Source organism: Gorilla gorilla, chromosome 22 (assembly GCF_029281585.2).
Source record: "Gorilla gorilla gorilla isolate KB3781 chromosome 22, NHGRI_mGorGor1-v2.1_pri, whole genome shotgun sequence".
In the NCBI taxonomy this organism is placed as follows: domain Eukaryota; kingdom Metazoa; phylum Chordata; class Mammalia; order Primates; family Hominidae; genus Gorilla; species Gorilla gorilla.
Genome location: NC_073246.2, coordinates 21,216,168 through 21,230,208, shown reverse-complemented (window position 1 = coordinate 21,230,208; position 14,041 = coordinate 21,216,168). Strand labels below are relative to the sequence as shown.

Below are 14,041 nucleotides of genomic sequence, written 5' to 3'. Positions count from 1 at the left end.
CATGAAGTCCAGGATGGAAAAAATTGCAAAGCCAGACACAAAACTGGTACCACTGTTCAGGCATCCAGGCAGCATGCAGTCCCTGTACGAGTTGTACTTGTACTTGTACTTGTTGTAGCTCCGTAGAGAGGTCATGGCCCCCAGGCAGATGGCCTAGGAGAAGAATATCTGGGTCGTAGCGTCAATACACACCTGTGCGCCCTCGAGGCAGGTGAGGTCTCGATACAGAGAAAAATTGATGCCGGCACCCATGCCGGGCAGCATCAGCCCTCGGACCAGCTGCATCAGGTGCATGGCGAACTGGAATGTGGCTGTGAAGTAGACGACCTTCCCCGTGGACCTGACGTCCTTCTAGATGCAGAAGAAACAGGCTAGTCAGACAAAGAGAAGACAGAGAGAGAGGTCCCATTTCAAAGAGCCTGGATGGTCGATTCCAGGGGACAAGCTCAGCACGTTGCGCCCCTAGAACTCAGTGACAGGGGAGGTAAGGTTGGTGGAGCTGATGGTGATCCAGACACTCTCGTTCGTGCGCATGGTGTCCTCCATGCAGGGGGGCGTGTTCCAGCTGTGGTTGCAGTGTGCCCTAGGCAGCTCCTTCTGGAAGGACTGGAACAGGTAGTATGTAGCCCAGACCACGATGACGATGTAGTGGACGTTCGGGAAGGGCACAATTACGATGGAGGCAGAGCCGATGCCAGAGAACAAGTGCCAGATCTTTTCCCAGTATGTGATGCCCCCTTCAGAGGTGTACTGGCCTGTGATGATCTCCAAGAAAAACACAGGCATGCCGCTCCAAACAGGAAAGTATGAGAAATTCACCTTACCATTATTGTATCAGAGGTATGGGAGGCGCCAGACGTTGACCAGGCCCACGAAGCCGCCAGCCACGGAGATCACCAAGTCGATCTTGCTAGACTAGACCACTTCTGCTTCTGCGGAGGTTTTCCCTCGGCCTTGTCCTCAGACCGCGCTCTCTGGCTCGTCCCCAGCGATGGCTTCAGGATGTCCTTGTGGAAATCTTTCAGACCCTGCAGCTTCTCCTTGGTGGCCATCTCTTCGCTTTCCCACATGGAGATGAGGAACTAAGGCTCAGAGACGTTAAGCGACTTAATCAAAGTTGCACAGCCAGAATGTGGTGGTAGAAAGGTTTTTGACACGTGCCTGAATAATGATACAAAAAAGGAAGGGGTCTGCCTGTGTTTACATAATTTTTTCCCTTCCCTAAGAAAACACACAAAAATAAATAATGAGATGTAGAAATTAACATTAATAGCTACTTTGGATGGTATTTTACCCAGGTTTGCACTAATTATTCCTTTGTGGAAATGAATTTATTGTTATGCAGCTTACAGTGAAAATGTTAAAGAGAGGTTAATATCTCTCAACTACAGATTAAATGCCTGGGGGCCATGACCTCTCTAAGGAGCTAAGAATAATCTATCACTGAAAACAAATATAAGGATTTAGAATGGTATTCTTGTCTATTCTTTGTGACATTTTAAAATATAGGGCTTCTATTTCAAATATGAATAATTATTTTTAACATCTCATATCATATGGCTTTTTTATTATGATAGCACCGATACAATTTATGTCTCTAATAGCAATATATTAGGATTTATAACTATGTTTTAAGCTCTATAATTTTAAATAAATTCTACACAACAAGATAAGTAATTAATATTCCTTGGTATTCTTTTCTCTGATAAACTCAATGCAGCCTTAGAAGAATAAAGGGAAAGGTAACTACATAGATAGTAACATGATTTTTAAGCTCTGAATTAATTTGAGAAGGATAATAATAGAATTAATGACAGAAATTAACAAATTTATACACCTCAGATTGGCAATAACACTTGTCTTATTAAAATTTAAATTAGCCTTAATGAGCTCCCAAATAAGACTCCTTCATGATTCTATCTATTGTTGTTAAGTATAATGTATTTTAGATTTTTTAAATATCAAATTATATTATTTTCATTTTTTCTTTGGAGATGAATTTTATCAACTTCTTTCCAATTTTCTCTGTCTGTTATGAGTTTTATATTTATTTTTATAAGAGGAGAAAAAATATATATGGAGAATGCCTAATCCTAACTACCAGACAACCAGGGAATGTTTGAAATATATATTATCCAAGAATTCCAAGTATTAATGGGCTGAATTAATATAGGCCTCTGAAGAAATTTTTATGATGGAATAGTGTGTTGTTGCTACATTATTCACTCAGTCAAGTAATACTTTTGAAATTTCTTGTTCTAATCTTTTCTTTCTTACACAATGATTCCATAGGAATTTGTCCTTTGCTTGCTTTACAGAGAGCTCAGTTTCCCTTGAAGAGTTCCTACTTCTTCTAAGAGCACCTCGTCTTTTTAGCCTTTATGAACCAAGCAACCTTTACAGAAAGCTACATAATTTCTAACTTTATCTTTACTCTCTGGTCAGGAATCACAAATGTTCCTATCTTTCAGCAGTTTGTAATACTCTTACTTTATTGTTGAATTAATAACATCAAAATGTCGTGTTCTGAACAATTTTTTGACTTGTTCTTTGATTCAATCAAGAGAGTAAAACTAGATACAGAGTCTTTGTGATCCAGCTACTATGAATTCTTTTTCCTGAGATGGATACCAAAGAGTTTATCAGCACACTTTGAGCCTGGTAATTATTTTAAAAAAGGTTAAAAAGAGTTTGTATAAAAATCCATGCTACCTACCTTTCTCATTTTTCTTTATAATCGTAACTAGAAGTACTTTTTTCACGGCTTGTAAATTAAACATTAAAATTAAAAGATAAACCTAAGTTCGTGTTCTCAAAGTGATAAAATGAAAATAATGCCAGTACATAATCATTGATGAAATATGGGCACAGAGTAGCAAAAAACTGGGAACAAAATGGAAATCTAGATAGAGTTTCGAGTAAAGTATGTGTTAGAAACCTCAGTTTTAAGAGTGATAAGAAAGTCACAATGAAGTTTTATTATTTTTTTGCATATAGGGAGAAATGTATGCGTTTTTGCTTTGTACCCGCTTTTGTATAGAGGTACTTCATCTCTGGATTTCAGTTTTGCCAAAAATTATAGACATGGACATCAATCAATTCTGAGTTCCTGACCGAGCATGGTGCCTCATGCCTGCAATTCCAGAACTTTTGGAAGCCAAGTCCAGAAGATAACTTTTGGCCAGTAGTTCAAGACCTACCTAGGCAACACAAGTGAGACCCCATATCTACAAAAAGTATTATCTGGGCTTGGTGGCACACACCTGTAGTTCCAGATACTCGGTAGGCTGAAGTGGGAGGATTGCTTGAGCCCAGGAGTTCAGGGTTGCAGTGAACTATGATCATGTTGCTGCACTGTAGCCTGGGTGTTGGAGCAAGACCTTGTCTCTTAAAAGAAAAAAAAAAAATCTACGAGTCTCTTCTGTGTCAGGTTGTGCCTTGGAATATGAGGTACTAGTATTAACAATTACAGACTTTTTCCAGATCATTAAAGGCACTCTGGTTTCTATGAACACTATGGCTTATATAGCTGCTTGTTCTTATGCATCAACTCTTGGATCCTCTACATTTTTCTTATGATGCGGCTTTAACACATCATTCTGTGAAAAGGCCTTGAAACTTATAGTAGTAATTTGAATCAACATCTATTCCAGCTAAAAATTGCAAAAGAGTCTGACATTTAAAAAAATGAAATTATCTATTTAATGGTAGAAGAATCACTTAAGAGCTGACATTACTGGTACTAAGATGAAAGCAGAAAAAATATTCAAGAGGAGGATTACCTTTTGAATGTGTATTTTCATCATAAATTAAAAAGTAAAAGGTAAATATAGGGAAAAAAGAAAATTCTACTTTTGTAGGTACAAATTATTATCTTCAGCCACTTTTAAAAGATAAAATATAGTTCAAAGACGCAGACCTCTGAAAAAAGAGAACTGTCACATTGCTTTAAAAGACTTGAAATGTATTATCACAGAAAGATTTTATGAAATTATCTTCCCTGTAGTTCTCAGAATGAAATGGAATAATAAAGTGTCTTAAAGTGATCAGGAAAGGAGATAGACTAATTGCATTCTCAAGGTCTTTCCCAAACCTATAATTTTATGAATACTTCATTAGCTGTAGTCATATTCAATAAAAACTGTCATAAAACAAAATTTATTTCGTGGTCACAGAAGTTACACTTTTACTCACAGTACTTCTCTTTCTGACAATTTCAGAAAAATACTTAATTACATAGTCATATGTAAAATGTACTGTTTGGTAAAAGTAAAAATAAGTTTAACATTGACCTTCAAATATTTAATTAAGATACAACATTTTTATGTGGATTCTATTTGTTAGAAAATAATAAAGCAGAAACAAGCAGGCAGTATATGTGAATGCTATTCAATTTCACTAAATTCTTATTTATCCAGAAATGGATTTCCTTTAATAATGCTTGAACATATATTTTATAATGCTTTCTAATTAAGTGAAATACTTTTACTTATGTCTCTATATGAAATTTCATTTAAATGACCTCTAGCCTCGCATTCCAAAGAGCCGTGGGGATCTACCTGAAATACATTAGCAGCTACCAGAGCAGGTTGGTTGAGGATTTTGCCATTTAAAAACAAACAAAGAAAGCACCATTTGGTATTATTAATACAATTTTATTTCCAAAAAGTACAACTGCATAAAAATTAATCCAACATTACTTCTTTAAAATGATCCCTGTAATTTCCAATGCAAACTAAATATGCAAATGTATAACTACACTTGCACCTATGGAAAGTGTAAACTTCTTGAGTAGAAGCTTTAATATTGCATTTTGCGTAAGAGTAACGATATCTTCATATTATATAGCACCATATTACTTCCCAGAAAACCACAATATGTGGTTTATGGAACTATGAGCATAAGTATACAAATTGTTCTAAATTATTACTAAAATTATTAACAGATGATCTCTTATTTACATGCAGGTTTTCCAAATCAGTGGCTACACTTTCTATTATTTAATATTTTGAAGAAATTGCAGCAGTTTTTTTTATAGTGAAGGCTGAATCCTTTACAGTAACCTTTATAAAGATATAATCATCATGATTAATTTGAAACATTATAAATATATAGTGAGATAAGTGAAGATGGCTTTAAATAATTGGAGGAAAACCTCAAACTGTTCCATTTCCTGGTCAATCGATAAGAAATGATCCTGAACAAGAATCAGATGACCTCTGAAAATTCTATCCTTTTAGTAATTATGCCGATGTTAATAAGGTTAGACAATCTCCACTCAATTTGACCTTATAATAGTATTATAATTGAATATTAAATTAAAAGAGGCAATTAAGATTTAAACAAAATGCTTTCATATTTTGGAGCTGAAATATCTTTTAAATCTAAATTATTTTAGAATTCAGATCTCTTAGTCACCTAATTAAAAGCAATAGTAAAGATTAAAATACAATAAACAGAGTAAGATGGGGCTGTTAAGAAGCAAGGAATGATTTGTAAAGAATATAAAATTTTTAACCTATAAAATTTGTATTTTAAAGATGTAAATACAATAATTCTACTATTGTGTTGTGATAGAAGGATTCATTATTTTACCAATGTTCAGGCATTTTTGTTTTCATATGATATTTTTTAGAAAGAATCTTCCATCTTCTTGTCAATAACAAAATTAACTAATAGGCTCTTTTTATATTGCATCATGTAAAAGCTTTATAAATCGAACATATTTCTAACATAATAAGCAAGGCACAGAAAAATAAAATTTACATGTTCTCACTTATTTATGGGAGCTAAACATTAGAACAATTAAAGTCATGGTGATAGAGAGAATGATGGTTACCAGAAGCTTGTAAGGGTAGTTGGTGAGGGGATGGGGGGAATTGGCAAAGGTTAATGGGTACAAAAAAATAGAAATAATGAATAAGATCTAGTATTTGATAGGAAAACAGGGTGACTATAGTCAATAACAATTTAATCGTACATCTTAAAATAACCAAAAGTGTATAACTGGATTCTTTGTAACACAAAGGATAAATGCTAAAAGTTATGGATACCACATTGGCTGTGATGTGATTATGACACATAGTATGGCTGTATCAAAATATCTCATGTACCACATAAATATATACACCTGCTATGTATCCACAAAAATAATGAAAAATTTTAAAAATAAAAATTAAATTTCAACTGATAGTATAAGTAAGAAATAATATAAAATGGAATATACCATATTCTTGTACATTTTAAAGGATAATTTAAGGGATAACCAAATAATATTGTTGGACACCAATGCTTTGTATTTGACACCTTTTTTGAATAAGTTCATACATCAAACAGAAATGAATACCTAATCCCAACGTATCACATTTTATCTGAGAGGAAAATGGAATGGTCCTTTCATAATCATCTTCTTTAGGCAAGACTGGACATTGCTTCTCTCCCTTAGTATCATGACCTTCTTTAACTTTTGAAATGAATCACACTGATGATATTTGAATACATCTTTTCCTTTTCATTTTGGGTGGGCTTTTGTCTATTTTTCTATAGAAATGTTATGACATAGCAAACTTATTCGTTCTCATGACATATTAAAAAATGTATCTTAGGGTCAATCCCTTCTGTGTTTTAGATTTTTAAAAATACGTTATCGGGAAGGAAAGAGCCCAATCCTTGATGTGCTATACTCCACTAGTGAAATGTTTTCAAGCCCACTTGTTTTTAAAGTGAAAGAAGGATGGAGGTAGCATTACCTAAGAGGATTCTGGATTAGCTACACATGGGCTGGCATATGTCAAAAAGTCAGCAAAGTTTTTAGAACATAATGCCAAATAACTAACTTTCAAATCTGCTCAGAATGTTTTTCCTCTTTCCCTTGGGAGACTGGTATACACAATGCTAATTTGGTGTGAATGAGACATAAATAGAAGCAAACTGTGAGATGCTTCCTATATTGAGATATGGTTACTCAAAGAGAAAGATATGGCCATTAATATGAATGACATAAGGAAGCATTATGATTGTTACAGGTGGGATAAATAATTTAAAGAATAAAGTCACCATATTTAATCATTATATTTTAGTCCATATAAAATAAAGGTGAATTGTTGGATTTATTACAAAATGTAGCTTTGTTAAAACCAATTAAATAAGAACTGAATTAAGGGAATTTTAAAGAACAATTTTCTGTTTAAAGTTTATAAACTCAAGGTAAACTATGTTATTATATAGCATATACGCATCATAATATAGTTTGTTTTTTATTTTTGAGAAATACAAACTGGATATCTATAAAAATACTGTGACAATATATTAGGTGGCACTTATAATGTAAAAATAATTGCGCTGCTGCTTTTTTTCTCCTAAATTAGAAACTTAGTTTTTTTGTTTGTTTTGGTTTTGATACTTGGACATTAGAAAACATGTGAGTTCTAGTTGGCATTTTTGGTGAACTTTTCCATTTTGAGTTCATTTTTATGCTGCTTTCTAATTTCTGAAAATACTTCCCACATGACATATTGCACACATTTGGTATACAGTTAATCCATAGATCAATGTACACTTTTCTTGGCTGAGAATCATTTTCTGTTTTGCAGACAATTTTAAAACTTGCCATTTTGAGTAAAAGGGAGTGAAGGTCAAGTGTATTAACTATCATTTTTTAAAAAATCATACTAACAAACTTGCTTGCCAGATAATGCCACCCTCGAACAGGCCTTAGCAGCAGACTGACTTCTGCTCTTTGAGGGCTTCAGGCTCCTTCATAAATTCAGAGCCATGTTCACTTACAAAGAATTGATTTCCAGCTGACTGGGCAGAATCAATGGATCAACTGTTACAGATTTTACTACTTGTACCCTTGGCCAGAGCCTGTGATTTGTGTTTCCAATCCGTAAGAGTTTTCAGGCCCTTCAGATCTGCCTGTACCTAAAAAATATTTATGGTAAAGCAATACTTTTAAAGCAATACCTCTGCCATTAACATCACAGCCTATTTATCTGGGTATTTTAATTCATTTTAAGTAATAATGAAAGTACTATAAATATCTTAATATTTGTCTATTCACAGAATTAATAATTTGAATCATTTCTAACCTTTAGTCAAAGAAAATATACATATATATGTACATAAAAATGTATATTGTTACTGAAGAAACTAAAGGAACATGGTTATTCTTAAGTTTGCCTGAAAAAAGAAAATGCATACAACATTGATATATAATTTTTTAAACATTTTTATTGAAAAAGATTGAGAACTGAATAAACAGTGAAATGTGGTCTTAACAAGGCTGAGGAAAGGCACTTTTTAGACAGACATTTGCTTTCTCTTCAAATAGAATATTATGGTCTTAGATCTTTTTTTCTTTCAGGGAAACGTTGATAAAGAACAAAATGTGTGTTAATGAATATAAAAACTAGTATAGTGTACAATGAATAAGATATTGAAAATTAAATATCCCTTTTAAGGAGATAACTTAAATATATTATAGTATATCTGTGTAATTAAAAGTTTAAATGATTAAGACAAAAGTATTAAAATGTTAAATGAAAATGATGTCTGTGTATGGACCAGGTAGAATCCTTTAGAGATAGGTAAAATATTAGCAGGCAAAAGAATGTATAAAATGATGGCTTTTAGCTTATTTGTTGTTTTAAAACATAAGCACATCAATTAATTCTGGTGGATCATACTTCTAAAATTTGCTATTTCTTAAGGATCGGGTTGGGTGGTGGTCTGGGTCGGGTATGCAATTGAACATTTACTTTATCTTTTACAATGTCTTGTATCGTCTGACATTTTATATCTACAACGGGTGTTAGTCAGGGTTCTCCAAAGGGGCAGAACTAATAGGCTATATGTATATATAAAAGGGAGTTTATTAGGGAGAATTGGCTCACACGATCACGATTCCCATGATAGGCTGTCTGCAAGCTGAGGAAGTAGAAAGCCAGTAGGGACTTAGTCCAAGTCCCAAAGTGTTATAAGTAGAGAAGCCGACAGTGCAGTCTTCAGTCTGTGGCTGAAGGCCCAAAAGCCCCTGGCAAACCACTGGTGTAAGTCCAAGAGTCCAAAGGCCAAAGAACCTAGAGTCTGATGTTCAAGGGCAGGAAGCATCCAGCACGAGAGAAAGATGAAAGCTGGAAGACTCAGCAAGCCAGCTTCTTCCAATTTCTTCCGTCTGCTTTCTCTAGCCACGCTGGCAGCTGATTGGGTGGTCCCCGCCCCCACAATATGGTTGGTTCTTCCTCTCCAAGTCCACTGACTCAAATGTTAGTCTCTTCTGGCAACGCCCTCACAGACACACCCAGAAACGATACTTTGCATCCTTCAATCAAGTTGATACTTAATATTAACCATCACACAACCAGAAAATGAAATCAAGAGTTTCCACTTTAAAAGTGAAATAAAAATTCGTAATTGTGATTGCTTAAATGCATGTGCCTGTGTTTATATAAGCAGCCAAATAATAATACCAAAATATGTATTTGTTTAGCATATATATATAAATTATTATGAGGCTTAATATATATTTTTCTGTAAGAAAATGGATAGAGGCTTTTGCTCAGTTGTTAATAGAATGTATTTTTGTTCTTTTTCTGAAGAATTTTGTGCTGTTCTGTTCAGTTTTTCTTTTGGGCAATCAGTCTTAGAACTAATTGCATATTTCTCATTGTTAGATTTAATCAAGTGAATATTGTTTCCCAACTCATGCAGGTATGTTCCAATTCATGGCATAAATTATGTTTACCAGACAAGCTTGTCTCTATCTTAATTCCTTTTGTTTTTTCCTTCCCCTCATCTCTACCTTATGTGTCATTAATTTCTGTAAATAAACTTTAAAAAATTGTTAAAACAGTTTTTGATTTACTGAAATACAGCAAGATTGTGTGTAGAAAATTTCCATACACTCCACACCCATTTTCTCCTATTATTAACGTCTTACAAATAGTGTGGCACATGTGTCAAGATCATTGAGCCAAAATTGGTACATTATTATGTAATCTTTAGTGTTTTTTATTCAGATTTCTTTAGTTTTTATCTAATGTCTCTCTTTCTGTTGTAGGGTTACATACAGAGTATTACATTATATTTAATCATCATTTGTTCCTAGGCTCCTCTTGACTATGATTGTTTATCAGAGTTTTCTTGTGTGTCAGGATATTGACAGTTTGAGAGATTTGGTCAGACATTTTATAGAATGCCTCCCAGTTAGAATTTGTGTGATTATTTTCTCATGATTAGACTGAGGTTTTGTGTTCTTGGGAGGAAAACCACAGAAACAAAGAAGTACCACTTGTATCACATCGTATTAAAGAACACACTGTCTTACTGCCAGCATGATATTAGTCTCGGACAACTCGTTGAAGTAGAGCTTATCAGGTTCCTCTACTGTGAAGTTTTTCTGGCCCCCAGCCCCATTGCATACTATAGTCTTTGGAAGGAATTCATTTATGTGTCATCCACTCTTAAGGAATGGGGGGTTATCAGCCACATCCTTGATGGGGGAATATCTATACAAGTTGTTTGGAATTCTTTTTTTATGGGCAGATTTGTATTTTTCTATCTTTATTTAGTGAATTATTTATTTATAACCATATATCAGTATGGACTTGTGAATATTTATTTCATGTTTTGGTTTACATTCTAATACTTACATTTTTAGGAAGTGTAAATACATTATGAGATATTACTATAAGCGCAGGAATGGGAATCTCTTGAGTTGGGTCCATTACGAGGCACTCAATGTTTGGTTAACCAAGGAATATATGTATAAACATGAGAGTTCACATGCTTTGGGGTTAATGACAAAAAAAAAAAGGTAACATCAATCTGACCTCAGACAACTTTATTTTAGAGAAGGCAACTTACCTAAAACAGAAGCTATTGGAGCGATAAACTGGTAGGAAAACTTAATGGTAATTTTGATGAATTGCTGAAGGCTGAGTGTGGATTGTCATGAAAGCAAGAAACTCCTTGGGCCTCACAGTCTTGAGGTGGTACCATAGACATAGCAAGAGGACAAGCCATAGACTGAGAGAAATATTTGAAAACCATATATCTGATAAAGGTTTTGTATCCAAAAGTATACAAAGAACTGTTAAAACTCAACAATAAGAAAACAAACAACACAATTAAAAAATGGGCAAAGGTTCTGAAATGACACCTCACCAAATAAGACACACAGATGGAAAATAAGCATATGAAAAGAGGTTCATTATCATTTGGCATCACAAAAATTGCAAATTAAAACAGAAATGAGATATCACTAAAAACCTACTAGATTGGTGAAAATAATAATAATAGCAACAACAACAACAAAATAAAAAACTGACCATAGCAAACACTGGAAAGGGTACAGAGCAAAAACAACACTCATTGCATTTGGAAATAAAGAATGGTACAGCCATTTTAGAAGACAATTTTGCGGTGTTTTATACAGCTTTGAAACATGGCCTCTTAATATGACCCAGCGATTGTGTATCTAGGTGTTCAAGGAACTGAATTGAAAACATGTTCACAGGCCGGGCACGGTGGCTGACACCTGTAATCCCAGCACTTAGGAGGCCGAGGCAGGCGGATCACTTGAAGTCGGGAGTTTGAGACCAGCTTGACCAACATGGAGAAACCCTGTCTCTACTGAAAATGCAAAATTAGCCGGGCGTGGTGGTGCATGCCTGTAATCCCAGCTACTCGGGAGGCTGAGGCAACAGAATCACTTGAACCTGGAAAGCGGAGGTTGCAGTGAGCTGAGATCGTGCCATTGCAATCAATGGATGCCTGGGCAAGAGGGGAGCGAAACTCCATCTTTCAATAAATAGATAAATAATAAAACATGTTCACAGAACACCTAAGCATGAATGTTTCTAGCACTTTATTCTCACCAAAAACTGGAAGAAACAAAGATACTCTTCAAGAGGTGAATGACTGAACATACTTGGTATATCTACACGTAGAATATTATTCAGTGATAAAAATAAATGAGATATCAAGCTATAAAAACAGAATAAATCTTAAATGCGTATTGCTAAGTGAAAGAAGACAATCTGAAGAAGCTATATACTTTCTGATTCCAATGATAGGATATTCTGAAAAAGGGAACATAGTAGACAATAAAGAAATCAGTGGTTGTCAAGGTTTTAGGATGGAGAAAAGGAGAGTTGAATAGGTGAAACACAGAGGAATTTTCAGGAAGGTGAAACTACTCTGTAAATAATATGATGGTGGAAACATGATGCTATTCATTAGTCAAAATTCACAGAACTTTACAGGGAAAATAATAAACCTAATGTTCTAACATTTAAAAAAAATCAAGAGTTCAGAAGATGGGAGGAGAGAATGCAAAACATGTTAAAAAAAACTAGCTAAATTACAAATCTGTAAAAAAATTTTACTGATCTTCGAAAATCAGTGAAATTTTGAAGATTAAAAGTTCAGAAAATTTTATGTAAGTACTGTATTCACGTTGATAATGTTGTTTCCTATGGACATACTGTTTAACAATTCTGATACCACTAGACACTAGTTAAATGAATGATGGGTGGTGGGAGCCATATTTCTCACAGTTGGAGAGGAAGCTACAAATAAACAAGGGGACGAGGGTAGAAAGATCCTTGTAGCAATGGATCAGAATTGGATGTATTGCTATTAACTCACGCTCACCTTAATACAGATACAGATGGTTACATATAGACATATTTGTAGATATTTGTATATACATGGTTAATATACACACATATATTTATCTGATGTCTGCTCAGTAGGACTATAAGCAGTAGCACCATCACAGCAATGAGCATATCTAGTACCACAGATCTTGGTATCTAATACCATCTCTAACAAAGAAACCAGGTCCATGAAGAGATGGCAGATTCAGGGACAAGGAAGACACAAAGTAACCCAGAGCATTTTGTAGAAAGCAAAAGTAAAGAAGTGTTTTCACATGCACACAGACACACACACACACACACACACAGAGAGAGAGAGAGAGAGAGAAAGAGAGAGATAGAGAGAGAGTTTTTTTTTAAGGAAAAAAATGGTAAAGGATTGGAACCATGATAGCTACTCTGAGAGTGAAAACAAACGAACTGATAGGGAAACATTACGAGAAAGACTCTTATCAGTTTTTGACTTATTTAAACGTGAAGACTAGGAGGAAGAGAAGTGCACTTAAAGTGCTATTCTCCATTTCAAACTTCCGTGATATCATCCTAAAAAGCACGTTATAGCAGCCTCCTAGTATTACAAGACTAATGTTTCCCTTTAATTTTTCTAAACACAGACTTTTCTTTCTGTAAGTAGTACTTGTAACCTCTCCTTCTTCATTGACAGCTTCTACTTTGTCTTTATTAAACCCTTTCAAACTCTGACACCACTCCAGTATGCCTCGTTATAGTAAATGAAACCTTTACCCTAGGAGGGCATGGAACAAGAGTGAGAAGTGTGGTGAGGAAGAACACATTAGAGGGCTAAAGGAAGTCCAGTGTGGCTAAATTGAGAAGGTCAAATAAAGATTGGCTCTGGAAGCAGCTGGATAACTAGACAAGAAATTGAATACCTGTCTGAATGTGAATTCTATTTACAGTGACAAGAAAAAAATAGAGGAGCCCCTAAGTGTAGTTGTTGGGAGGATAGATTAGTTCAATTATAGACCCGTTCATTTGAGATGCCTGTGAGAAATCGAACAGAAGAGATATAGGGAGAAGTTGGATATTCAGGTTTTCAGTTCAGGAAATAAACAATAGCTAGGCTTAAGTGGTGTGTTTCTGAGTCATCATTCCCTAGGTATATAATTGAGGCCAATGTTTAGGTACTTCTCTTATGCTCCCTCAAATCCTTCCATGATCTCCGTTGCTCCTTTAAGCACATGAATATAGTAATTGACTCTTTTTCTTTTTTCATTAAACTCTATGAGTCTTAAGGGTACCTTTAAGAAATTCTTTGAGGGCAGGATTTGGTCTTATTCATCTTTATCTCTCCAGCACATTGTAAAATATTTATTTAATGAATAAATTCATCCTTTCACATAAATTGCCTAAGTAGAAAT

The 14,041-nt window shown here is 34.6% G+C and overlaps 1 pseudogene; it reads right to left on the bottom strand.

Annotated features, from left to right (window-relative positions):
- Nucleotides 1–397: 397 nt before the first annotated feature.
- Nucleotides 398–1,057, bottom strand: LOC109024457 (sodium- and chloride-dependent taurine transporter-like; annotated as a pseudogene).
- Between the last annotated feature and the right edge of the window lie 12,984 nt (nt 1,058–14,041).